This window comes from Nicotiana tomentosiformis, chromosome 10, assembly GCF_000390325.3.
Source record: "Nicotiana tomentosiformis chromosome 10, ASM39032v3, whole genome shotgun sequence".
NCBI lineage: Eukaryota > Viridiplantae > Streptophyta > Magnoliopsida > Solanales > Solanaceae > Nicotiana > Nicotiana tomentosiformis.
Window position 1 is genome coordinate 57,276,331 of NC_090821.1, and position 26,750 is coordinate 57,303,080.

Below are 26,750 nucleotides of genomic sequence, written 5' to 3' on the forward strand. Positions count from 1 at the left end.
CAGTCGTGTAATTAAATTGATCCTTGCCTTTTTTACTAACGTGTTTTGATTATTTTTTCTTAGAAAAAATCACAAAAATGGTAGATAACACTGTTAACGATGCACGCAACCCTGAAATTCGATGGGATCAACCTCATTGTAAGGACTCGATCAATGATACCCGCAATGAGGGGAATGATGCAGCATCGGTTCATGACAGGTGATACCCTCGACGGGTTCGGGAGACAATTCCCGATGATGCTGACGGGAGCAAGTAGCGGATGCTGTGAGAATCCTGCAAGAGCAACAGGCAATCATCCTAGGCCATCTCACGGGACAGGATCAGGTTATGATGGAACCGAAGTAGGCGCTATCAGGTGCTTCAAATAATGCAAACAGGCGCGATCCAATTCCTCCCGTTGTTCCCGCAGACCAAACAATGCAGAGAGTCGACAACAACACTCCAGGGGTGAAGTTGGCTCCGATGGGGATGGGGGGAGCAGACTAGGTCTTAACAACGAGAACGATTAATTCAAAGATGAGCTTTTACGGTTCATAAGGGAAGTAAACGCCCGCATGGATCAAATCCCGATCGCACCACCAGTATTGAAAGCCCAAACTCGAAGAAGTATGTTTAATTACCGTACAAGCCAAGTGCGGCACCAGAACTAATCCCGAAGTATTTCAAAATTCTGAAGTTCCAATGTATGATGGAACTTCAGACTCGCATGAACATATCACCACCTACACAACGGCGGTGAAAGGAAATGATCTAGCTCCTCACGAAATTGAATCTGTGTTGCTAAAAAAAATCGGCGAAACTCTCACGAGGGGAACCTTAACGTGGTATTCATTACTTCCCGAGCATTCCATTGAATCTTTTGAAATGCTCGCTAATTCTTTCATTAAAGCTCATGATGGGGCCAGAAAGGTGCAAGCCCGAAAGGCTGACATATTCAGAATCGCACAAGGAGAATTAAAATTATTACGAGAGTTTGTTACCCGATTTCACAAAAAACGAATGTTGTTCTCGACCGTCCCGGATGAATAGGCAGCTGAAGCATTTACCAAAGGATTGAATCCGAGAAGTTCAAACGTTTCCCGGAAGCTGAAGGAGAGCCTGCTTGTGTTTCAAGCAACAACCTGGGCAGATGTTCACAACCGGTACGAGTCGAAGATAAGGATCGAAGATGACCAGGTTGGTTCTACATCATCGGCCAAAGGACGGGAGAAGATTAGAGAAAAATCAAAGGATGACTACGACGCGAATATGAGGACTACAAGGGGTCGGTTTTTGCCCTACGAGCGTACCGAAGGCCATGGTAGAAATTTTCGAGTAGTAAACAAGTTCACCATTGACGGAGGGACTGATCGTGGTCAAAACAATAGATCATTTCAATATAAACAAACGTCGGGGTCTCGAGATCTTTCTACCCCAGGTTATCATAATATAACTTCAACGTCAGTGTAGTGGAACTGGTGTCAGCCTTGAGGAACATTAAAGAAGAACAATTCCTGAGACCTATGAGGTCCGATTCCAGCCAGAGGGATCCCAATATATGGTGTGATACCACAGGACGAACGGTCACCGGACAGGGGACTGCCGACATCTTCGGGAGGAGGTGACAACCCTATTGAAGAATGGTCATCTCCAAGAATTCTTGAGTGATCGAGCTAAGAACAATTACGATCGCAACAGACACAAAACGGAATCCTCGAAAGCAGGAAAAGAATCACCAGGCCAAACGATCAACATGATATTTGGGGGGAACGAGATTAACGGGGTCACCTTTTCGGTGGCAAAGAAGACTAAAGTATCGATAAATCACAATAAAAGACTCCGGGAGGATGATATCACTTTCACGGAGAAAGGCATAGATGGATTGCTGTTACCACACAAGATGCACTGGTAATCTCTTTAAATGTGTTAGATTTTAAAATTAAGCGTGTTCTAGTGGATCCAGGAACTTCGGCTAATATCATACAATGGAGAGCATTGGAACAAGCTAAACTCATCGGAAGCATTATTCCGGTAACAAAAACTCTTCGATGGATTCAACCTTGCAAGTGTGACGACCCGGGGAGAGATCTTGCTGCTCACGAATGCTGAAGGAGTAATGAAAACAACTCTCTTCGAAGTAGTGGATGGTGATATGGGATACAACATAATCTTAGGAAGGCCATGGTTACACGAGATGAAAGTTATACCTTCGACGTATCACCAATTACTGAAGTTTCCAATGCCAAAGGAATCAAGCATATAAGAGGTAACCAACCGACAACGAAGGAGATGAATGCAATCTCAGTTTCCAGTAGCAAAGGGAAGAAGTGCACGACATAGCAATTATAGAAACCAGCGCCTACTCCCGAGTTAGAAGAGGTTATTCCAGGGGCAGAATGATCAGAACAATATCAGGTGCCGAGATATTTCCAAGTTCCGAAAGAAACGGATGCAACGAAATCCACGGCAGAGGAACTAGAGCAAGTGTCATTATTCGAAGAAATCTTAGAAAGAAAATTTCATTTGGGAACATGACTGCACCCCGAGCTCACGTCTGGTTTTATTGAATTCCTTAAAATTAACGCTGATTGTTTTGCATGATCGCACGAGGATATGATAAGTATCCCAATGGAAATAGCAGTGCACAAGATGAGTTTGGATCCTAACGTACCACCGGTAAGACAGAAGAAGCGCCCTATTGCCAAGGCCAGGAATAAATTCGTCAAAGAAGAGGTAACTCGCTTGCTTAAAATCGGTTCGGTCAGAGAGGTAAGATATCCAGACTGGTTAGCCAATGTAATAGTAGTTCCTAAGAAGAACAATAAATTTTGTATGTGTGTAGATTATAAAGATCCTAATAAGGCGTAACCGAAAGATTCATTTCCACTGCTTATTGATCAAATGATTGATGCCACGACCGGGCATAAACTGATGAGTTTCCTTGATGCTTATTCTGGGTACAACCAAATTAAGATGAACCTGAAAGATCAGGAAAATACTTCATTTATAACAAATTTTGGTACATATTGTTACAATGTAATGCCTTTAGGGTTGAAAAACGTCGGAGCCACTTATCAACGGCTCATAAATAAGATGTTTGAAAAGCAAATAGGAAAAACCATGGAAGTTTATATAGACAATATGCTCATTAAATCTTTGAATGCAGGTGACCACCTTAAGCATTTGCAAGAAATATTCGATATCCTGAGGAAGCATAACATGAAACTTAACCCCAAAAAGTGCGTGTTCGGGGTCAGCTCTGGTAAGTTCCTTAGGTTTCTGGTCTCACAAAGGGGAATTGAGGTAAATCCCGACAAAATCAAGGCCATAGACGATATCCCGGATCAATTATCAAGCATGAAGGAAGTCTAAAGACTCACATGAAGGTTAGTAGCTTTGAGCAGGTTCATTTACCGGTCGTCAGAAAAGTGTCATCGCTTCTTTACATTGCTAAAAAAGAAGAACAATTTTCGAATGCACGCGAGTGCCAGCATGCTTTGAGTGACTTGAAGAAGTACTTATCAAACCCTTCATTGCTCTCGAAACCAAAAGTAGGCGAAACATTGCTAGTCTACCTCGCGGTTTCAGAAGTTGTAGTAAGTGCGGTTTTAGTCCAGGAGGATGAAGGTATGCAGTTTCCTATTTATTACATTAGCAAAATTTTAACGGGAACAGAAACTCACTACCCACATTTGAAAAAACTGGCCTTAGCTCTCTTAGTCGCCGCTCGAAAGCTGAGGCCCTATTTTCAATGCCACCCAATAGCTGTGATGACTACTTTCCCTTTGTGCAACATCCTTCATAAACCCGAACTCTCGGGCAGATTGGCCAAATGGGTCGTCGAAATGAGTGAATTCGACATAAATATAAACCGAGGACTGCAATTAAGTCACAAATCTTGGCTGGTTTCGTGGCTGATTTTAGTCCGGGACTGCTACCTTTGGCAACCAAGGAGGTAGTCATGGTGTCAGAATCGACATCAGGGCTTTGGACCTTATTTACGGATGGAGCCTCGAACGTAAAAGGGTCTGGGTTCGGAATAGTTTTAATCATGCCTTCGAGGGAAACTTTAAGGCAAACTAGCAGAACAATTCCTTTAACTTATAATGAAGCAGAGTATGAAGCTTTGATTGTAGGGCTCGAATTGGCCCGGGGACTTGATTCCGAGGTTATCGAAATCAAATGTGACTCACACCTAGTGGTAAATCGGGTTTACGGGATCTTTGATACCAAAGAAGAACGTATGCACCAATATGTGATAAAGGTCCAGGCTCTTTTGGCATGATTCCGTGAGTGGTCAATCACTCATATCCCGAGAGAGGATAATGCAGAAGCGGATGCATTAGCAAACTTAGGTTCATCGACGAAAATAAAGGGATTGGAGTCCGAAATGGTGGTACAACTAATGAGTTCAGTCCTTGATACAGATAGTTACTATGAAGTGAATTCGGCTAGTCTGGTCTGGGACTAGAGAAACGAAATAATCAACTACATCGAGCACGGAAAGTTGCCCGACGATCCCAAAGCGTCACAAGCGTTACGCACCAAAGCTGCACGTTATAGCTTCAGGAAGGCCACTTGTATAGAAAATCTTTCCAAGGCCCGTTGCCCAGTGTTTAGGAGCATCAGAAGCTGACTATGTCATGAGAGAAATCCACGAAGGGATATGCGGTAATCACTCAGGCGCAGAGTCTTTGGTGTTGAAATTGGTACGGAAAGGATATTATTGGCCTCGCATGGAACAAGACGCCAAAGATTTCGTATGAAAATGTGATAAGTGACAACGCTACACATCACTAGTACATCAACCGGTAGAACCCTTACACTCGGTTCTATCCCCGTGGCCGTTCATGAAATGGGGGATAAACATTGTCGAAATGCTGCCACAGGCTCTCGGAAATGTAAGGTTTCTTTTAATTTTGACTGATTATTTTTCTAAATGAGTGGAAACAGGTTCTTATCAGAAGATCGGAGAACGCGAAGTGGTCGATTTCTTGTGGGAAAATATAATTTGCAGGTTCGAAATACTAAAAGAGATAGCATGCGACAATGGCCACAGTTTATCGATGCAAAAGTTACAAAGTTCTTCGAAGACTTGAAAATAAAGAGAATCACATCCTCTCCTTATCATCCGAGCGCAAATGGTCAAGCGGAGTCAACATACAAAGCGATAAACCATAAGAAAAGGTTGGAAGCAGCAAAAGACAAATGGCCCGAAGAGTTGCCCAAAGTTCTATCGGCCTACCAAACAACGGTCAAATCAAGTAAAGGAGAAACTCCCTTTTCCCTCGTGTACGGTGCTGAAGCCCTAATCCCAGTTGAAGTGGGCAAACCCAATTTGAGAAATTCTCAGATAGATGAAGAATCGAACGATGAAGCAATGCTAATCAACTTGGAACTGCTCGAGGGACACAAGGACATGGCGCATGTAAGAATGGAAGCTCAAAGTCATAAGATGGTGCGATATTACAATCGAAGAGACAATTTCCATTTTTTCAAAGTAGGAGACTTGGTTCTAAGGAAAGTAACATAAAATACAGGGCTAGGTCCAACGTGGGAAGGTCCTTACTGGATTTCAACTGTCACTGGAAAAAGTTCATATGAGTTGGAGAACCAGAATGGGAACAAGTTGTCGAGCTTGTCGAGCAACTGGAACGTGGCACACCTCAAAAAATATTATTGCTAATGAACAACACTCAAACAGAAAGTATGTGCTGCACTATTTTTCCCTTCGTTCAGTTTTTGTCCCAATTGGGTTTTTCTGGCAAGGTTTTTAATGAGGCAGTGACAGAAGGCAATGTACGAAGTCAACAACAACAAGACCTTTGATAGCAAGGCAAACGAACAAGCTCCCACTCGGGGATGATTAGGTAATCTTTGGTTCGATAGCAAATTCCCATTGGGTAGTGAAGTTTGCTACTGAACAGAGGTTACCCGACCGTTCACAGACACAAACTGCTAGGGGATTGTTAGGTATTCTTTCACTCGATAGCATGGATTCCTAAGAGGAAACAAGATATATTGCCGAGTGAAGGATTACCTAGCAATTCATTGGTGGGACATTCGAAGATACAAGACTTCCAGTGTTCTAATTCTCATTCTTAACATTCAAATAGGGGGGGGGGGGGGAATGATATAAGGATACTGCAACAATGACTGCCACGTCAACTGGGAACGAAAATACGGAAACAAAATGCATCATCGGTTCTGGGGACTGTGCAGCCAGCCCCTAGAAACAAGCTGTACAATGCTTATGTAATTTCTGAAAATAGAAGGAATAAAAGGAAATCCTTCTGCTTTTATCTTGTTTCTTGTCTGAACGATGAGCTAACTTTGTCATTTGAAAGTTAAACAAGTACTTCAAATATTAGTGTCGTAATGAACAAGAGACGTCCTCTTCAAGAGCACCGTAAATATAAGAGGGCCCTCTCTTATAAAAATCCTCACATTAAAGGGTTGGTTCCGGAAGAATCAATGCCCGGAATCCAAAATGCCATCGGGAAAAAATATACCCAAAGCCGCATATGAAAAGGACGCAAAAAGTAAACTTGCGCAAATATTCATAGAAATCCTCATGTGAAAAGGGAAACTTCCACAAATATTCATAGAGACCCTCATGTAAAAGGGAAACTTGTGCAAGTATTCATAGAAACCCTCATGTAAAAGGGAAACTTGCGCAAATATTCATAGAGACCCTCATGTAAAAGGGAAACTTGCGTAAATATTCATAAAAACCGTGATGTAAAATGGATAATACTCGGAACCAAAATGTTTTGAAGAAAAGACATTTGAGACTACACATAATAAAGCGCGAATTGAACAACATGCACAGAATACTTGAGTAAATGCAAAAGTTAAAGGCTTGCATGGATATTCAAATGAAAGTAAGACTCAAACAACACTTAAACAAAAAGAAGAAAATATATCTGTATTTACAAGAACGGGCCAAAATGTTATAAGTACAAAATGGGTTAAGAAAAAGCTAAACTGCAGCGCCTCCGGGACTAGGAGGAAGAAAAGTATCCGCATTGCCGGGAAGAGTAGGTGGTTCCGCCGATGGCTCAACGCTTTCCCTAGTTTGGTTTTCGGCCTCATCGCCTTCCGATACCCCTTCAGTTTCCAAAAATTCAAAACCGGAATCAGAAGAACCTAGAGCATCAGACTGCACCGGGAGTCCAGTTTTTGCAGCCAACTCAAGCTCTCGGGCCTTAGCAATTTCGGCATCAACATCAATGATACCAGCTTTGGCCTCTTCTAAGGTTTTTCTCCTCATGCTATACATAAAATAAGTTTTTTCAACAATGAGAAAAGCCGCTCGACACTTAAGTTCTTTTTTGAGTTGAGTAACCTCGACGGAAAGGTTTTCCCGAGCGGATCTAGCAAATTTGAGGCTGACATCGAGCTCGCGGACAGTTGAACTAAAGAGCCTATTATGCTTAATAGTTTTCCTGTACTTCTCTTCTAGCTGGGCATGTTTCACCTCCACGGCAACAATCTCTTCACTTTTGGAGTTCAAGGTTGCCTCCAAGTTAATCACTCTTTCAGCGGTGGCAGCCTCACGGCCGGCTGCAGCAAGAACGACATTCTGGACTTCTGCCCATTTGGCATTGGCCTCATCAAATCTAACCCTCAGCGGCCCAATTTCTTGGGTAAGGGTTAACACTTCTTGCTCGCTTTGCTGCAAGCGAGCCTTCAAATCAACGGCCTCAACAGCTCTGATTTCCAGTTTCGAGAGGCGGAGAACAGTCTGGTCCCGTTCCGCCAAAAGCTAATCTCGTTCAGAATTAAGTTCTTCCTTCTCACGAATCAACCTTTGAAGGCCCTCAGAAGCGAGAAAGTTGGCCTATAAAATAAGAAGAGGTAAAATTTAGAATACATTCGTTCAAAGTAAAAGAAATAACAGAGGAAGGAAGGAACGTACCGCTGCGGCATTATGCATAACATTGTTCAATAAATACTCTCCCGAGAGTGTCTGAATCTTTTCCAGTCTTTTTCTAAAACCAAAGGCTTCAGGTAATTAGCAAGCTCCACCGGCCGCGATAACATGTTGCACCCGGTAGAGACCAAAAGAATGATGTTCCTCCTCCTTTGTGGATCTTTAGAAAGAGCAGCATAATTTTGCCCCAAGTTCCCACGAACTTGGGATTGTGAAAGAGGAACACCTTCTTCATGGTCAGTGCGGCCGATGGAGATAGTGTAGCAACCGCTGGTGGAAGAATAGACAAAGATGGAAATGATATAGCAGTTGCTGGTGTTGGTGACGGTGGAGATGAAGCTGATGGAGTTGAAGAGTGAGAAGCAGCTGTATCAAATGCAGTGCTGGTTGTTTGATGCTCGCCAACCAAAGACGGCAAGGACCTGGTACTCATCCCCACAGCACCGGTTGTAGCAATTGGGGGCCGAAAATAGGAGTTGGCATATTCTACTAAATCGGAATCTCCCCAAAGTGCCGAGACATCGTCTTTAGGTGGTGTAGCTATCTCAACAAGTTGAGCATCCGGTTGAGATGATAAGGATCATCGCCTTTTGTGTAAAGAAGCTCCCTCATCAACAACTTATTTATCATCATCAATCATCACGGTGTCTACGACCGGCCCAAAAGGAGGACCAATCACCATCGCCACGGGAGATGATTTGCAACCTTTGCCCTTTTATTCTTTTCCCCGGCCGCGGAGGAGCATCTTCTCTTTGTCTGTTTATCCTCCGGCCGGGGACTCCGTAAAGAAATATTTGCACCCGAAACAGGCCAGGAGATACCTGTTCGAGTAAGTGCTTCCTGAAGTAGCCTCGCTGCATCAGCAGGATCATCCAGAACGTCCTCATCGGGGACAGCAACGGAGCCCGCAGGTAGACCTAATTCCATGTACAAAGTTAGAATGGTTCAACCAAGTTCTTCATATACAAAAATGGAAGCAAGGTAAATTAGAGTTACCATAATATTTGGCCTTCCACCCCTATTTAAGGGTTAGTTCTTTCCACGAACGAGTTTCAGACGTTGTAACGTCCAAAATCTTCTGAACCCACCGGTTCAAAACTTTCACCACCGATAGGAGCCATCGAGTTGCTGAAACATACAAAGGGTGAAGAGATGATACAGCCATAGAAGAATATCTAGTAAGAGGAGTATTGTACAAAGAACTTACGAGTGCGGTTCCAAGCAGCCGAAAAGGATGAAGCCATTGTCGGAATGATGTCGTTGGTGGCAACTGCAACGAACCGTTTCATCCACCCATAGTCGTTGTCATCATCCATGCTAGACAACAAAGCATGGTGGCCACGCTTGCAAAGGTTTATCATTCCCCCGCTGAAGATTTTGGGAGAATAGAGATTCATCACATGAGCTAAGGTTAGCTCCTCCCCAGTTTCTTGGCATAAGCGTCGGAGGTAGGCGATCATCCTCCACACTGAAGGACTTACTTGTGCCAAACATACCCGATAGTGAAGGCAAAACTCCGCAATCATGGAATCAAGCTCTTCGCTCAAAGAAAATGCACCCAAAGTAAAGGGATATGTGGACAAGTATGTAAAACCTTCCTTGGGAAGGGTCACTCGCTCCGATAGATCAGGAGCGATAATTTTCAACTCATTGTAGCGATAGTCCTCCTTCACAGTAGGAATACTGGAAAGACGAATGAAAGAAGGGTACCTACTAACAACCCATGTACGAGGGTTAGCAGTAGGAAATTTCTCTTCAAAATCTTTTGAAGTACTAAGCCTTCTTGGGATGATGGAATCCACTATTAGAGGAACGGAATCCTCGATTTTATTCTTATTCTTTGTAGAACCTTTGGAGAAAGAAGCCATTGGAAAAGAAGAAAGTAAAGAGTTTGTGTTTGAAGAAAATTAGAAAAAGTATGGAAAACAAGGATGCAAATGAGAAGCTCAAGCAATTGTGAAATGCAAAGGAAAAGAAAGTTGCGTATAAGTACAATTTTGGCAGCTAAATTCATGGCCATGATTATATCGATAATCGGCAAAAGCTGTGCTGAATCATGGGATGACACGTGTTCAGAGCATTAAATGCGGAGAGATATGCGTCTAATCAACTGTCAGAGACCTTCAGAGAGAATTATAGTAATTCCCGCCAAAAAAATGTTTCTACCAACTTTCCGGTAATACAAAGTTATGTCACCGGAAAGCAGGAGGACTATCTGTATAGGGTAAAATATGATATGACACGTGGATGACTAAAAGGAGGACACTTGGAATCCAAGATGGAATGGCTGAGGACCGAACGCAGCCACTGCGCTTGTCACCGGAACGGATAATATTCATAAAAGTGTACTAAATGCTCTGCGCCCGGTAGCATTTATTAAGGAATATTCTATAAAATTAAGAGCGACGGTCCGTTACAAAGAATTTGGCATTTACGCTCAACGTTACATCTTCATCAATGACCCTTATAATTAGCATTAAAGGAGGGCATGATCCTATGATCTCTTTCCCTAGGCACAACTATAAATAGTTAACTCAATTACCATTGTATGTGATACGAATTTTCTGGCAAAAACATATACTATACTCTACACAAAGCTTTATACAATTTCACTCTCTTACTTTTTGATCTCATCATTATTGTGTTCGGAAACCGTGTTCACAGAATCACTATCTTTGTTATTTCATCTACATTCCAAGGTTAAGTACCGAGTATTTCTTTGATTATTATGTTATTTTAGGATCAAATTAGTTTACTTGTGTAGAATTCACGTATAAATTCAAATGTACCATTTTACGGGTAAACAAAAACGATCAGCCAAGTTGTTACACGTATGTAATTGAAGTCTACCATCCTTAATATTATAATTGATATGATCATGCATATTGCTGTAAACTTGTTGCTGCAAGTTATCAGATTGAAGGATTTAAAATCGAAATTACAAAAACTAAAAGAAATGACATAAGAGATGTCGTGTGTCACAACTCATATGCATAAAGAACAAGTAAATTTGAACACACAAGAATAAGTTGACTTCTTGGAATATATATTGAAGGAACCAAAATACTTAAAATATATGTAGTTAAGTGAAAGCTGGAAACCACTAAATATATAGGGAGTAGTTGAGTCTATTATTCTTTGTGGAATTTTTTCCATAATTTAATTAGCCGTGTCATGCTAATTATTACGTAGCATTCTCTTTCAGTTTTTTAATCAGCCGTTGACCATGTTAATTATTATGATGATGAAAAGAACAAATTTTGAACTATTACTTATACTTGTTGTTTCTATTTATTTTCTACAAAGCCCTCCTTATTAGTATTCTAAAAGATGTATTCTTACTGATGGTATGAATAAGGACTTTTCGGGTGTCTAATACTCTTCCGGCAAAACTCTGCTTTTGTATCCTTTTTCTGCTAAAGTAGGCATGCTGTCTATCTGGTATAGAATCCTGACTCAAGAAGAATGCTTTAAATAGCTGCAAGCACAATACAGGAGAGATCCATGGGACGGAAAGTATTTCCTGTATAAGTTTGACTAAAAATCTTATTTAGACATGAATTAAATAAATTAGCAAATATTAAAGTTTCCTATTACAACTTTGAATTAGTTTTCTAACATATGTTCTTCAGGAAATTCACATAGCATATGATTTATGTTTAAGAAGGATTTTCCAACATGAGGACATAAACTGGCAGTTTAGCAGAAACCATTGCTTAATGTAGAAGAAAGAGTTTAGAAGAGTGGCATAACAGCATCTTCGTGAAATCATAAGACACACAACGGTGTCTTGTGGCACAACTCATAGGAAAATAATAAAAGCTAATTAAGAAATAACATAGTAATCTTCCAAATTGCTCCGGCTACAAACTCTTCATACTCTGTCTTAAGGAAAAAAAAAAAAAAAAAACTCAATGAGTTAATAGCTCAAGAAATAGCAGTATTTGTTGTCTAGAGTATTTAGAGCTACAAAACATACATAAACAAATGACGAGACAAAGTTGTCTTTTTGGTGTAAAATTTTTGTTTGAGGAATACACTTTTAAAGTTTCAGACCAATAAATAACAAAAACTTATTTTGTCCATAGACATTTCACTTAGCATCAGACATTCCTTAGTGTTCATTTATCTTCCAACAGATATAGTTGTTGCTACGCTCCAAAACCAACAATTTGCGGATGTAGTCATTACAACGACTATCTGCTATTTGCCTTGACCAAAAAATGTATATCATGAGAGAATTTCCTAGTTAATTGTTTACATAGACAAGGACTAGGCTTCGATGATTTTATCCATCTATCATTGCTAAAGAATTCATCTTTCTTTATTTCTTTTATTGATGGTACTTCTATTTCAAAAACTCTCATCTTTAATAAAATAAAATACTAAAGAAGTTTTCCTTTTTTTCAATTGATGTATATTTCAAGAACTGTTATCTTTAATACAATAAATACTGGTAAATATAAAGCTTTAAACAAGGTGTCAAACCAAAGGAGTATTTAGTAAAAGGGAACTTATTGCAAGGAAAATGCATCTAACAGAGTTTTAAAATGAGAGTGAATGTAGTTGTATTTTCTCAGTAGTGTACCTGATACTGGATATTCCTTGATGAAGAGCTTGAAACCAGAATTCTGATAATCCTCAACTTGTTTTTCGCAGATATCCCTGGCTGACTTGACAACAGATTCGCTGCAACGTGATAGCTCAATATACTCTAGAGAAGAGATGTCTACGAAACAAGAAGGGATCTCCTTAAGATTCCAGCAGTGACACAAAACTAAGCGTTCAAACTTAGGAAATGCATCATCTGAGACAGTCCATTCTTCAACAAACTCGCTCAGCTGGGAAAGAATTAGCAATAGCGGTGTCCTCCAAATCCAACACTTTCAGAAACATGAAATTGTGAAAAATGAGTGAAATTGTGAGACTTGAAGAGGATATGCCATGAAGGGCAAAGAATTCTGTATCGTTCCTGAAAAGTAGAGAGCCGACAAGTGTGCAAGACGAGCTTAATTCTTCAAGATTACGTGCTTCAGAAGAGGCCAAGCGACATTGAGCATGCTGCTTGTGAGAGTAAATACAAGAAGAAGGATTGGCATTCTGATCCCTGTGAATATATAAAATAGCAAATCTATAACACTGATTTTCAAGTATAATCTGAATACTTGGATCAGTGAAAATATGAGTAGTAGTAAAATCATAACATTAATTTTTCAAATATAACTTGAAATACTTGATTGATTGAACAAATAAAGTTCCATTAATTAGCATATTACCATTGTATCCATAGTAGAAGATTTTCCTTCGTTGCTCTTTTCTTGCAGAATTCGAGCAATAGATCATGAATGCGACATGCTTCAATCTTACCATCTAAATCGGTCCTCTGAGCAGCCATCACTAGATTCCTTCCAATAAGATTCTCTAAGTAACCTTCTGCTATATTCTCCAAGCTCTTGCCTTCACAGCTTTTTGTAAATCCTTCTGATGTCCATAACTTTGTTAACCTTGAAACATTAATCACTGTATCCTCTAAAAATGCTCCAAAATAAAGGAAGCACGGCTTAAGATGACATGGTAAATCCTGATAACTTTGTTCGATAATGGCCTCTGAATCTTTGTGAATATGGGAACCTAAAGTCATAGCCACTTGTTTCCAACTCTCTTCTTTATTTTCCATCTTTGCCAGAATACTAGCCACCAAAACAATGGAAAGAGGCAGCCCTCCACATTTTTTTGCTATTTGTCTCCCAACTTCTTCAAAGAGAGGAGACCAACTTTCTTTACCAAAGACTTTGTCATGAAGTAATTTCCAACTTTCTTCATCATTTAACATACGAAGAGGAATGGGTTTACTAACAGACGTAGCATAATTGGAAACTTCAAGATGTCACGTTGTTAGAATGATTCTGCTTCCGTTTTTGGCGTCATAGAAGCAAGAACTTATATCATCCCACGCACTAGCTTCCCACACATCATCAACAAGGATAAGATATCTTTTCACCATCAAAGATCTCCGAAGCTTTTCTGCTACATCAGCTTCTGTAGAGACGTTAGGTCTTTTTCCGATAGCACCGTTTAGAATGGTCAATAGCAAATTCAAACGATCATATACTTGAGACACACAACATTGTGCACAAATATCAAAGTGCCCAACAACTGACTCATCGGAATAGAGTTTTTGGCCAAAGTTGTCTTACCTAGGCCAGGCATGCCGATAGAGATAACATCTAGTTCTCGACATCCTTTTGTTAATTTATCTCTCAATTCTTTCCTCACGTCCTCAAGACCAACAATTTCCTCCTCCCTACTTATGATCAGTTGCAGTCTTCATGGTATCATGTGATACTGGATTAAACATTTTCTTTCCTTGAAGCTCTCCTACCTCTGCTCTGATACGAGTAATCTCCTCTATGATATCCAGGAGCAAACTCTCGAGGAACCAGTGAGGAACATCTTTCCTTATACAAGCATCTACAACATATTCCACCTCATATGCTTTGCCAATCAATAGTGTAGCGCAATATTGAAGTCCGCCGTGCTTGTTATGTCGCTCTTTGGCAACATCCTCAAGAAAAGGTTGTGCTCTCTCAAGTTCCTTCTAAATCATTTGAATTTGGTTCATGACAAAAGCGAGTGAATTTGAATAGCGGCTTTGAAACTCCCTCAGGTTGTTTAAAAGAAAATCAACATAGCCTAGTCCATGGATCCTTGGCAAGTTAGATTGAAACACCTTCCGAATGATGAGGTATGATAGGATCGGGAACCCGGGTAGTGCAGAATATAGCCAAACAACGATATAATGACAATAACAAAGATAATTGAAGTTGATAAAGACGAAAATTAAAGTAGATAAAGAAGACACAAATTTAACGTGGTTCGGTCAAAGTGACCTACGTCCACAAGTGGAGAGGAGCAATTTACTATAACAATAAGAGTACAAAAGAGAGTACAAAATTAGAGTAAACACTCTAATTAATTCCAAATACCCTAAGAGAATAACCTCACAAGATCACTCCAAAGAAAGGGTTCACACAAGTACTTTCCAACACTTAACTCTCATACAAAACACTCTTAATAAAGGAAGAAAGGAAGAAACAAGAATTGAAGACAAGTCTTGTTGGTGTTTCTACAATGAGGAGAAACTCCTCTATTTATAGCAAGAAATCCTTAGCCTAATAATGGATATTATGTCATGGCAAATGTCATGATCCACAAATTTGTTATAATGGATATTATGTCATGGCAAATGTCATGAACCACAAATTTGTTATAATGGATATTATGTCATGGCAAATGTCATGAAAATTTGGCCATATTACAAATCTCCACATTGGCCTAATTTTGGCTGATATAGTAAATTTGCTCCACCTTCTCCGCAAAAGCCCCAATGGGCATATGTCAAAATTTAATGCCATCAAAATCAGACAAATTGTCTGATTCCGAAACTGTAGTAGGGCCTATAACAATGGATCCCAATAAAGTATACAACGAACCAGATCTGTGTGCTTTCACAATCAAACGAGCACCTTGAAAAATTTTCAGAACTCCACCTTCACCAGTGAATTTGCACCCAAGGGATTCTAAAGTGCCCAAAGATATGAGATTTTTCTTCAACTCAGGAACATATCTAACATCGGTGAGAGTTCTCACCACATCATCATGCATTCTGACCCGAATTGTATCTTTGCCAATAACGTTACAAGTAACATTGTTACCCAATTGGACAACTCCACCTGCAATTGAATCATATGTAGAAAACAAGTCCCTTCTAGGACACATATGATATGAATAACCGGAATCTAAAATTCACTCATTGTCTAATCTGAAACTAGTTTCAGTTGCTAAAAATATAGTTTCCTCAATCTCATCAGTTGCTACACTAGCTTCGGCGGTGTCAGTATTTTTGTGTTCATTTTTTCTTTCCTTATGCTTTTCTTTATTTTTCAGCTTATAGCATTCGGAGATAATGTGACCTTTCTTATGATAATAGCGACACTGTAAATTATTGTATCTGGATATGGAGTCGGAGTTTCCCCTAACAAACAAGCCAACTTCCGCTTGAGTTCCACTAGCTTCCTCAATAATATCACTATCTATCTGTTCTTTTGATTTTAAGATATATTTAATATCCTTATAAGAGATATTATCCTTTGCATAAAGCATAGTATCTCTTATATACTTAAAAGATGGGGGTAGAGAACAAAGCAGTAACACAGCTTGATCGTCATCTTTAATTTCAGTATCTATATTACTCAAATCCATAAGAATGGAATCAAAGGTGTCAAGATGAGAGAGAATAGAGGACCTTCACTCATACGAATTGTATAAAGCTTCTGCTTCAGGTAAAGTCTATTTTCCACCGTCCTCTTCATATATAAGGTTTTTAATTTTTCCCACATGCCTTTAGCTGTGGTTTCTATAGAAACTTCACGCAAAACCTCATTTGAGAGATTTAAAATAATACCTGCTTTTGCCTTTTTGTCTATGATGGCAAACTCCTCGTCCGTCATTTTATCCGGCTTCTTCTCCTTTCCTTGCAACGCCAAGTCTAAGCCATCCTGAATTAGGATAGCTTCCATCTTTAATTGCCACATTCCGAAGTTTGCACTTCGGTCAAATTTCTAAACATAGGTCTTTGTTAGAGTCATTTTGACTATTGAAACTAACCCGGTTAGATCCGGCTCTGATACCAATTTGTTAGGATCGGGAACCCGGATAGTGCAGAATATAGCGAAACAACGGTATAATGACAATAACAAAGACAATTGAAGTTGATAAAGACGATAATTAAAGTAGATAAAGAAGACACAAATTTAACGTGGTTCGGTTAAAGTGACCTACGTGCACAAGCGGAGAAGAGCAATTTACTATAACAATAAGAGTACAAAAGAGAGTACAAAATTAGAGTAAATACTCTAATTAATCCCAAATACCCTAAGAGAATAACCTCACAAGATCACTCCAAAGAAAGGGTTCACACAAGTGCTTCCCAACACTTAACTCTCATACAAAATACTCTTAATAAAGGAAGAAAGGAAGAAACAAGAATTGAAGACAAGTCTTGTTGGTGTTTCTACAAATGAGGAGAAACTCCTCTATTTATAGCAAGAAATCCTTAGCCTAATAATGGATATTATGTCATGGCAAATGTCATGATCCACAAATTTGTTATAATGGATATTATGTCATGGCAAATGTCATGAACCACAAATTTGTTATAATGGATATTATGTCATGGCAAATGTCATGAAAATTTGGCCATATTACAAGGTAGATCATCTCCTTGATAGGTTGAATATTGTTTCTCGGAAGATCTAAACCAAGTGTTCGGTTCACATCCTCCAACGTCGTGTCTTCCTTCCCTTGAAGGATTGCCATTTGATGATTCAAAGAAACAACCCAACTAGGATTACTAACAGTTGCAGTCAACTCCACGAAATTGTGTGCGGGAGTCTCCATAGAGCCACTGTCAGCTGCATGCTCATTTTGAATATTGGGGTGCCAATTGATTGTATTAATGTTGACTTCAAGGCTTGTAGGACAGCAATATAGAATTTGCTGATTTCCGGCTGCTTAATCTTCATCTGCAGGAGATCAGATAGCAACACATTCATCTCATTTGGAGCCAAGTCTTGATTTTCATTGCCATGGCTTGGCAAATACAACCATGCAACTATTGCTGCGTGGCTAGCCTCAATTAAAACAAACGTGAAAATAGTATGTTAGCTTTGAGGCTCTATGCATTAGTCTGAAACAAAGCTTGCAAAGAGTCTCAGTAACTTCAACTCCTTCAAAACATCTTCTATCTGTTCCTTGGATCCGGGAACGAAAAGCAACGAACATGGATCATTGATCTGCAGTAGAACGGTGAGATTCTCTGCAACAGCATCGATGAATTCTATTACAAATTCGGGGGTAGGAATATCATCCTTGTTGGGTGAAAGTGGTTTGGGCAAATGAGTATTTTGATCTAAATTCCAGCTTAGTGTTCCAAATTTGATTTGTTTGCGCGTCAAAGGGATCTGCATGTGAATCTGAGACGAGAGCAGCATACAAGGTCTTCCAAATTTCTTGCATTTTTTGTGTGAAACCAACTAACCAAGCATGCCACATTCATTAGCGAAGGTGAAGCTCTTCAAACCGAGAAAACTCTCCAGGAATTTTGACTCCCATACAAAGAAATTGATTCGATCCCTTTTAATATCGCTATCGAAGTTATCCTCTCGCTGCAATCCAAGACAGCCAGCTTTCAGTATGTACAAATCTTTGTCAAAAGCCATCATTCTCCCTCTTTCTCACTAGTTGTGACAAAAGAATTACTATAAACTGTTTAGAATTTGAACTGTAAGGGGAAGAAGAAGAGAAGTTGAGATGCAAATCAGACTTCTTCACACAGCCTTTTGACGGAGTAGTTTCTTTAATTTCTTCACTTTGGATTCCTCTTGTTCAGAATTAATCTACTATTCGACGAATATTTTTATTGCGTCAATTACAACCAGCAAGTAAACTTATTTTATGTACGTCCACACTATTTGTTCCGTGTATCCATGTGACGCAAGGTTTCTTTCCTTTCTTCTTTATCAATTGTGAAACTATCATTAATTGATCAATCACAGAGATTAATTTGGTTATCATATCACATGGGTACACGTACATCTACCTACACTAATTAATACTATTATATACAATAATCAGAGATTTGAATAATCAATTAACACTGACAAAAACTGACCGCCAAAAATCGACCGATGTTAGTCGATAATTGACAAAAACCTTCCGAAAAGCAACCGACTGGTGCGGTCGATAATCGCGAGATCGGTAAAGCAGACAGACCAACTTCTGTCGGATACAACCGACCAATAGTGGTCAGTAGCCTAAAAAAGACCAAAAACAAATGCCTCACACATGACTCAAGTAAAATTAATAAATCGATCGATATCGGTTAATAAATATAATATTTTAAATCAGATTTATTTCATTTTCTTAAAATTTTAATAATAAAACTCACCGACTTTGGTCAGTGAAATAATTTCAGTTTATTAATTATTTTGTGAATATTTCGGAGAACCGATTGATAATGGTCTATATATTTAAATATTTGAGAAATTTAATTTAGCTGGCCGATGATGTTGGTCAATTTCTAAATAATTTTCCTTTTTTTTTGGGCTAATCAAATGCCGTTGATCGGTAGTTAGCAATTTCTGAAAAGTTTTGGTAAATTTACCAACCAACTTTGATCGGTATTTAACAATTAATTTTTTCTAATTTTACCGACCGAAGTCGATTTTCTGATTAAAATTGGCAGAAAGTATTTGTTTTTCAGCTGCACCCCTTGACAAATAAATCATAACCAACAACAAGCACCAAAAACTCCGGCAAGGGCACACAATACCCAAAACTTAAAAAAGGCCGGACAAGGACACACAATCATCCAAAGCCCGACAAAGGCACAGTTCAAGCATAAATAGCTTCTAACTCAAAACTACTAAAATAAGTTCTAATTATTTTTATAGAAATAGCAATTAGCAAATTATTCAAGTTCTAAAACAAGTTCTATTATTTAAGTCTTCCACTGCGTGAAGAACATTCATCTTCCTCTCGGGCAAAACGATCACGTGGAGGTCGAGCCTCAAGCGATGACTCACGAGATTGGGGCAATAGAAAAGCTCTAGTAGAAAGGAGAGCTCTTATTTGAGCATGAAGACCATGAAATTGTTCATCTCTAATTCTATCTCTTTCTTTCGCCGCTTCAAGCTCGACTGTAAGTTGTGCCACCTTCTTCTCCATAGCCGAGAGGGTCTCGCTATCAAGTGCCTTGGCCTGTGAGAAAGCCCCTATTCCTTATATTCCACACATGTAGCGATGCAATGATTTCTCATGAAAGCCGGTATTCCTTCCTCTTTTTTGGACCGCCAACAACCTCCAACCAAATTCTTTCGGCGTCCTCATCCGAAGGTTACATAGGTAGTCTCTACCCGGTCCTCGACCCACTTATCTAGATCTGAGTGGTTCTTCTTCTTCTTCTGAATATAGATCTCCCTGAATAGCTCATCTTGAGATTTTCTTTCCCTGAATAACTCATCTTGAGATTTTCTTTCCTTGTTCGCTCTTCATCAAAAATTTCTTAGTTACCTATTGCCTTAATAAATCATCCTATAAAAGTTGTAGACATCATTCAGGCTTCCTTTGATTCTTCCGAAGATCTGAGAAAAGATCGGCTAATCTCTTGCTGGCTTTGAACTAAATATCACTAGTCATTGCCTTGCTATAGTGCTCTTCCCATGTACACTTACTCTGCATATTAAAATTTAAGCATTAGATGAAAACATGATAAATATAGAGCCTAAAACTCCATAAAAGAATATTCATACCTTAAACTAATTGAAAATTTGTTGCTTTAGTTGGAATAAAAAATTACTCCAAGTCACATAGGGGGCATCATACAGGCTGGCAATGGCATTGGTGATTATCTTTGTAGTGAGGCGGTCAGGGTTTAACTTGCAATATAGCAATAAAAACACATGAAGATTTTAGTTGAAGAATCATAAAATAAAATAAAAAATAAGTAACAGATAAATCTTGCCCATTCCCCTCGGGGACAATGATGAGTCTGCCATAACGATCATAATGCACTTTCTCTGGATTATCCTCAGCTTGTGTATCAGAAGCATGCATAGTTAGTGTAGAAGGTGGCAAATGCTAGGAGTAGTTGATGAAGACGGCTGCAATCTAGGTGATTGTGATACATAAGGTTGTGGTCCAAAAGGCTGGGATCCAAGTGGTTGTGATGCAAGTAGACCATATGGCAGACGTATAGTCCTATGGCTTTGTGATGGAGGACCCAGTGTCTGGATAAAAATATATGCATGATTCTATTGGTTTTAAACAGGTTTAGGTTCACTACATCGGTTCTGTAAAATTTGAGTACTGAAAGTTTCTTTACCCAATTGACTCAGTGAAATCAATGTGAGTTTTTAGGTCTCCCTTTGGATATTTTGTTAAATGGACTAAACCCGCTCAAGTTTAGCAAACTTAAAGGACAATAAGTGTTCAGGGCAATAGATAAAGGACAAAGTTAGACTTACCCCCCAAAATAAGGGACAATTTTGACTAAAAACTCGAAAAGATGTGAATGGAAAAAATGGAGTGCTACTATCTACAGAATGTAGTCGCCTCTTATCCCTCTTACTCTTCCCTCGACCACGAGGGTTAAATTGATCATCATTACCTCGACCCTTTCCTGCCATCTGTATAAGATAATATATGTTAGAATAACAATATAAACTAATATATATTATAAAAGTAGTTGAAAATCCGGCTAATCCTCCTCTGCATATGCTTCCACACCCATCATTTCTTCCTCTTCGCTTGTTTCATTTTCATCAGCTGATTCTTAGTCTTCATTTCTATGAATGTTATTTTCTCCTGATATTCAACTATAAATGTATATTTTAGTGCATTGCTTATCTTACATTTTAGTATTTTAATGATTAATTATGCGATATTTGAGATTAATTGAGTTGCTTTTATGTGTAGGATAATTGGAATATATAAAGGAATAAAAGTTGTATAAAAAGATATTGAAGGCACAAGAAAAGAGCACGAAAAGGAGAAAATTGGAGCAAGGCAAGCTACCTCGCTCCGCCCGGTCTAAGACGCGCTCAACTGTGCTACAGATCAGGCCTCGCGAGCTCTAAAGCCTGGTCTCTCAGTATACGAATAAATTATTTTTTACTCAGTTTTGGACTTGGAGACTCCTACCCTAGCCTATAAATACCCCCTAAACGTGATTATTAAAGAGGGTTATTAATTGAGAAGAGGAAAAGGCATAGAAACACAACAAAACACGAAATTCATTGATTCTTCTATCTTTCATCTAGTCTTCGTAGCTTCTATATTTAAAAATAATATTTTGATTATTGTTATGAACATGAGTGGCTAAGAACCTCATTATTCTGGGGTTATGAATTATTATTGACTATTGTTGTTTGACGGTTGATGATAATGCTTGATTTTATCATATTAATTTATTTATTCAATCTTGCACTCAATTATTTTACGGCGTAGCTAACAATAGAATACTATCTAAGAATTTATAGTTGAACTTGAAAGCGGAAACTATAGATTGCATACAAGATTGAATAGAGTAAGTTCTTAAATATGGATATTGGAGAAAAGAATCGCGATTAGGATAGACATATTCTAGTTGCCTTACTTGGTTATTATTGCAGGTAGTGCATATTCGTTCTAGTTAATTCTGATTCTATAGACATATAGTATTAGGTTGGCTTGCACATGCGAGCGGGCGTCAAAAGAACTTCACAAGCAGTTTAGATCCCGTTAATCAATAAATTAGATAGATTAAATAGTTGAATCAGCCGGCAAAACACAATAGGAGAGTCATTAACCCCATAACCCCGAAATATCCCCATCATCTTGAATTCACTCCTACATGTTTATTTGCTCTACTTGCGATCTTATTCTCTTATTTGCTTATTAGTTTCATAATAATTTAGTTAGTAAAAAACACAATCATTTTCCTCAAAATCTCTTGAACAAATACCTCGTGACTAGTTTTGTTTAGGCAGTAACTGATCATAAATTCTCGTGAGAACGATACTTTCTTATCACTTTAATACTTATCGACCGCGTATAATTGTGTATATGTTTGGCCCCACCAAGTTTTTGGCGCCGTTGCCGGGGATTTAGAAATTAGCTACTTGTTTAAAATAAGCTTTTATTTGTTTTTGTACGAGATTTAATTTGTTTTACTGTTTCTAACTCTACAGGTGTTCACATTGAATGCTAAGAAGAAGTAACAACTTGAACGATCTTCCTCCTTTTGGTCCTGAACCCGAAAGACTCTTTCACAAATTAAGGAGGGAGGCGGAAGCAAGAGCAAGAACTGTAGAGTTGGGCACTGTAGTCTAACCACAGCCAATCGAGATTTCAGAGAATGATGAGAGACCGGTGATTGAGGCTGCAAAGCCTATTCTCGCGAATATGACTCAGGCTATCGTGAAGCCTGAAATAACTAGGCACTTCGAGCTGACACAGTACATGGTGCAACTGATTCAATCCACAAGGCAATTTGTAGGATTATCGAGTGAAGATCCCCAAAGGAATATATATAATTTTTTGGAGATTACGGATACATACAACTATCCGAAAGTTTTCAAGGACTATGTCAGACTGGTGGAAGCAAAGTAATGGTTGAACAAAGTGCCAGCAAACTCAATCCGCACATGGGACGACCTAACGCGAAAATTCCTCATTAAATTTTTTTTCACAAAGAAAACAAAGTCATTGAGAAGCCAAATTCTCGAGTTTCAACAAAAAGATTACGAGACTCTATGTCAAGCCTGGGAGGGATATAAAAAGCTACTCAAAGATTGCCTGCATCACTGTCAAACTGATGATGTTTTGGGTCACACATTTGTGGATGGGTTGTACGAGACCTCCAAATTGAATTTAGACTCAACCTGTGGAGGTATTGCATTTGTAAAAGACATATAGTGAAATTCAAACCCTAGTAAAAAACTTCACTACGAATGATCATAACTGGCAAAGTGAGAGTGAACCAAAAAGAATGATAAAATAGAACGCAACAGGTACACTCAGGCTAGATAAGATGTTAGCAATGCGAGCAAAGATCGCTAAGCTGACCAACCAAGTGACTAAGATGGCAATGGGCCAAGGGCATCAGATGCAGCAAGTTCAGAGAATGGCCATATGTTATAAAATTTGTGGAGAAGGTCACACGAGTGACCAATTTCCGGATGACGAGTGTAGTGCTAGAGTGCAAAGTAAACTCCTGCCAAAGATGAAAGATCCTGGATGTTTTATAATTCCATTGGCCATTCGAAAATAGGAGGCTGGTAGAGCATTATGTGATTTAGAGGCAAATATTAATTTGATGCCTTTATCCGTTTTTAAGCAACTTGAATTAGGAGCGCCTAGGACTATAACACACACTTTACAACTAGCGGATAGGTCATTGGCAGTGCCATAAGGGAATATTTAAGATGTTCTCGTATGATTGAGAAGTTCATCCTTCCCGCAGACTTCATTATACTTGACTACATGGCAAATAAAAAAGTGCCTATTATTTTGGGACGGCCATTCTTGGCTACGGGTGGAGCAATTATAGACGTGAAGAAAGTAAAGTTGAAGATGAGAACACGTGATGAGGAAGTCACTTTTAATGTGTACAAGGCGCTTACACTTCCCAAGCACTATGAGAATTTGTGCATGATCTTTGTGATAGAATCAAAGTTGATAGAGCAAGGTCTTTTGTGGAGTCTAGTAGCATAGAAAGGAAATTTGAGTTAGAAAAAGTGGTGTTGCGAGCTGAATGTGTAAAGGTAAAAGAGAAAAGGGTTAGAGAGAAAAGAGGAGATCCTCCTAGAGCACGCAAGAAGGCAAAACTCCATGGACAGAGTGATAAGTAGGGATTTTGACTACTTATTAACACCTTTTTGCTTTTGTTTTAGTCCGAAAGTATTGATTTATGTTCCCGAAACTAATAAAAGTGTGCAAATTACAGGAATATTGAAAGTTTGGTCTCCCATGATGAAATCCGACTCAAAAAGGAGTGTTTCGAATCACAAGGCAAGAAAGGGCGCAGAACTAAAGAATTGTGCGGCCACGGAAGATGCTTCACAGCCTTAATCCAGAATTGTGCGGCTGCAAAATCAAAGATCTTGCCAATTGAAGAAATCTGCGGACCACACATGAAATTGTGCGACCGCAAAACATTTTTGTCAGCGAATTCTGTGCCACTATAAATAGACGAGTTTCACATTTTTAGGTCAAATTTCGAAGTTTGAGCTGTTGTAGCCATTTCATTTTGCCATATAAGGAAGTTTGTAACTATTGTAGTGTTTAAACATTCTATTTTATCATTTTAATCTTAGATTATGAGTTTAATTAGAATTTTTTCTTTATTTTCTTTTATTCTCGCTATGAGTAGCTAGATTTTTACTAGGGTTGTGACCCAACCCTAGTGTGTAAACCTTATGGGTATTTAATTTAATACTTGTTTATGATTGGATGTTGATTATTTAGCTTAGTTTATGCTTCAATTTTAGAATTAATGGTTGCAAACATTGATTCATGCCTTTTTGACTTAGTCTCTACTTGAGAAAGAGGGACCTAGTCTAGGATAACTTGGCTAACAAGAAATTAGGCTAATTGAGGGTTTGATTAGCCTAATTAAAGGGTTTAAACTAGAGATAGTAAGAACCCGACTTGAGCTTATATCAACTATTTTGTTTGATACCCATTTGGGCTTGAGAAAATCAAATTGGGCAAAATCACTCTTTGACCGAGAGGTATTGAGTGGGTAACATAGAGTTGAAAGTTATAATATACCCCAATCAACAAAATAAGTATTAACGTATTTAATCCACTAGGAGGACATCAAGGTTATGGTCACATCCCTAGGCTTTTTAATTATTTGGAAAATCACCAAAAATATTTATTCGCTTCTAGTTTCTTTTCTTAGCTTATAATTGTTAGAGTAAAATTAGAATTAGAAATCACAACCTTCTGTGAAAGTGCAATTTAGTTATTCTATTCGCTTTCATCTAGGGTATACTCCTAACACCCCTAGTAACTCCCTGTGGAAATCGACCCCAACTCTTGTTGGGTACTATTCTTCTAACGATCATTTCCACTCACTATTGAGTGTGGATTGGACGTGGATCAATTGTTGGCGCTATTGTCGGGGAGTTAGTACGATGTTAGCTATATATTTGGGTTTGTTTTTGGAATATCTTCTTTTCCTTCCATGTTACTAACTAGTGTGAGAAATTTTAGGTACAACCATGGCGGTGAACAATGATCTCAAAAATGTGCCTTTGGGGGATGTGGACTGCGAGGATGAGCAAGTTGAGGAGGTACCTCTTGAACCTCAAGCCAATCGAAGAGGTCGGGTTCTTCATGACAATATGCCCACTCCACCCCCATCTCCACCATGAGCGGCTCCACACCGGATATTTCTCAATAAAGGTTATGCTAGTACAATAGTCCATCCCTATATTAGGGCGGGCAACTTCCAAATAACCAATGTGATGCTCAATTTGCTTGAGTAATGGGAATTCTTTACCGGTGCTCCAACACAAAATGCTTATAAACATTTGAAGGTGTTTGTGGACACTTATTGGGGTAGCAAGCGAAAAAGTGTCTCCGAAGATACATTGAGGCTAAGGCTTTTTCCCTTCTCTCTACAGGGGAAAGCTTTAAATTTGTTGGAACGATTGTCGAACCATTCAATTCACACTTGGGATGAGTTGGCTGAAAAGTTCATTGCTAAGTTCTTCTCTCCCAGACACATGGATACACTTCGATATGAGATCTTGGCATTCAAGCAAGAGCCAAATGAACCACTACACGAGATATGGGAGCACTATAGAACAATGGCTAAGGAATGTCCCAACAACGATATAACGGAAAACATGATTCAATAAACCTTCTATCGTGGGATTAACACAACCAACCAATGTGTAGTGAATCAACTAACCATTTTGAACTTTATAACTATGCCTTATGCGGAGGCGTGTGAGATTTTGGATGAGATGGCAAAAACGTCGTTGGGTTGGCAATCCTAGGCCAATGTTCCACAAGGTGACTCGAATATGATCCACCTTCACAAAGAATTCAAGACCATGGGCAAACCATTACCGAATTGACAACTACCATGACTCAACTAGCAAAGGCCCAACTAAATCAAGTGCAAACTCCGAAGCAAGTCAATATTATGGAATGAGTGAACATGATAGTGAACAAGAGGAGGACAGAGGATCCACAAGTGCAAAATCGAGTGGAGAATTA

At 39.0% G+C, this 26,750-nt stretch overlaps 1 pseudogene; it reads right to left on the reverse strand.

The window, feature by feature from the left end:
* Window positions 1-6,962: 6,962 nt before the first annotated feature.
* Window positions 6,963-18,350, reverse strand: LOC104102732 (putative late blight resistance protein homolog R1C-3; annotated as a pseudogene).
* Window positions 18,351-26,750: the final 8,400 nt, after the last annotated feature.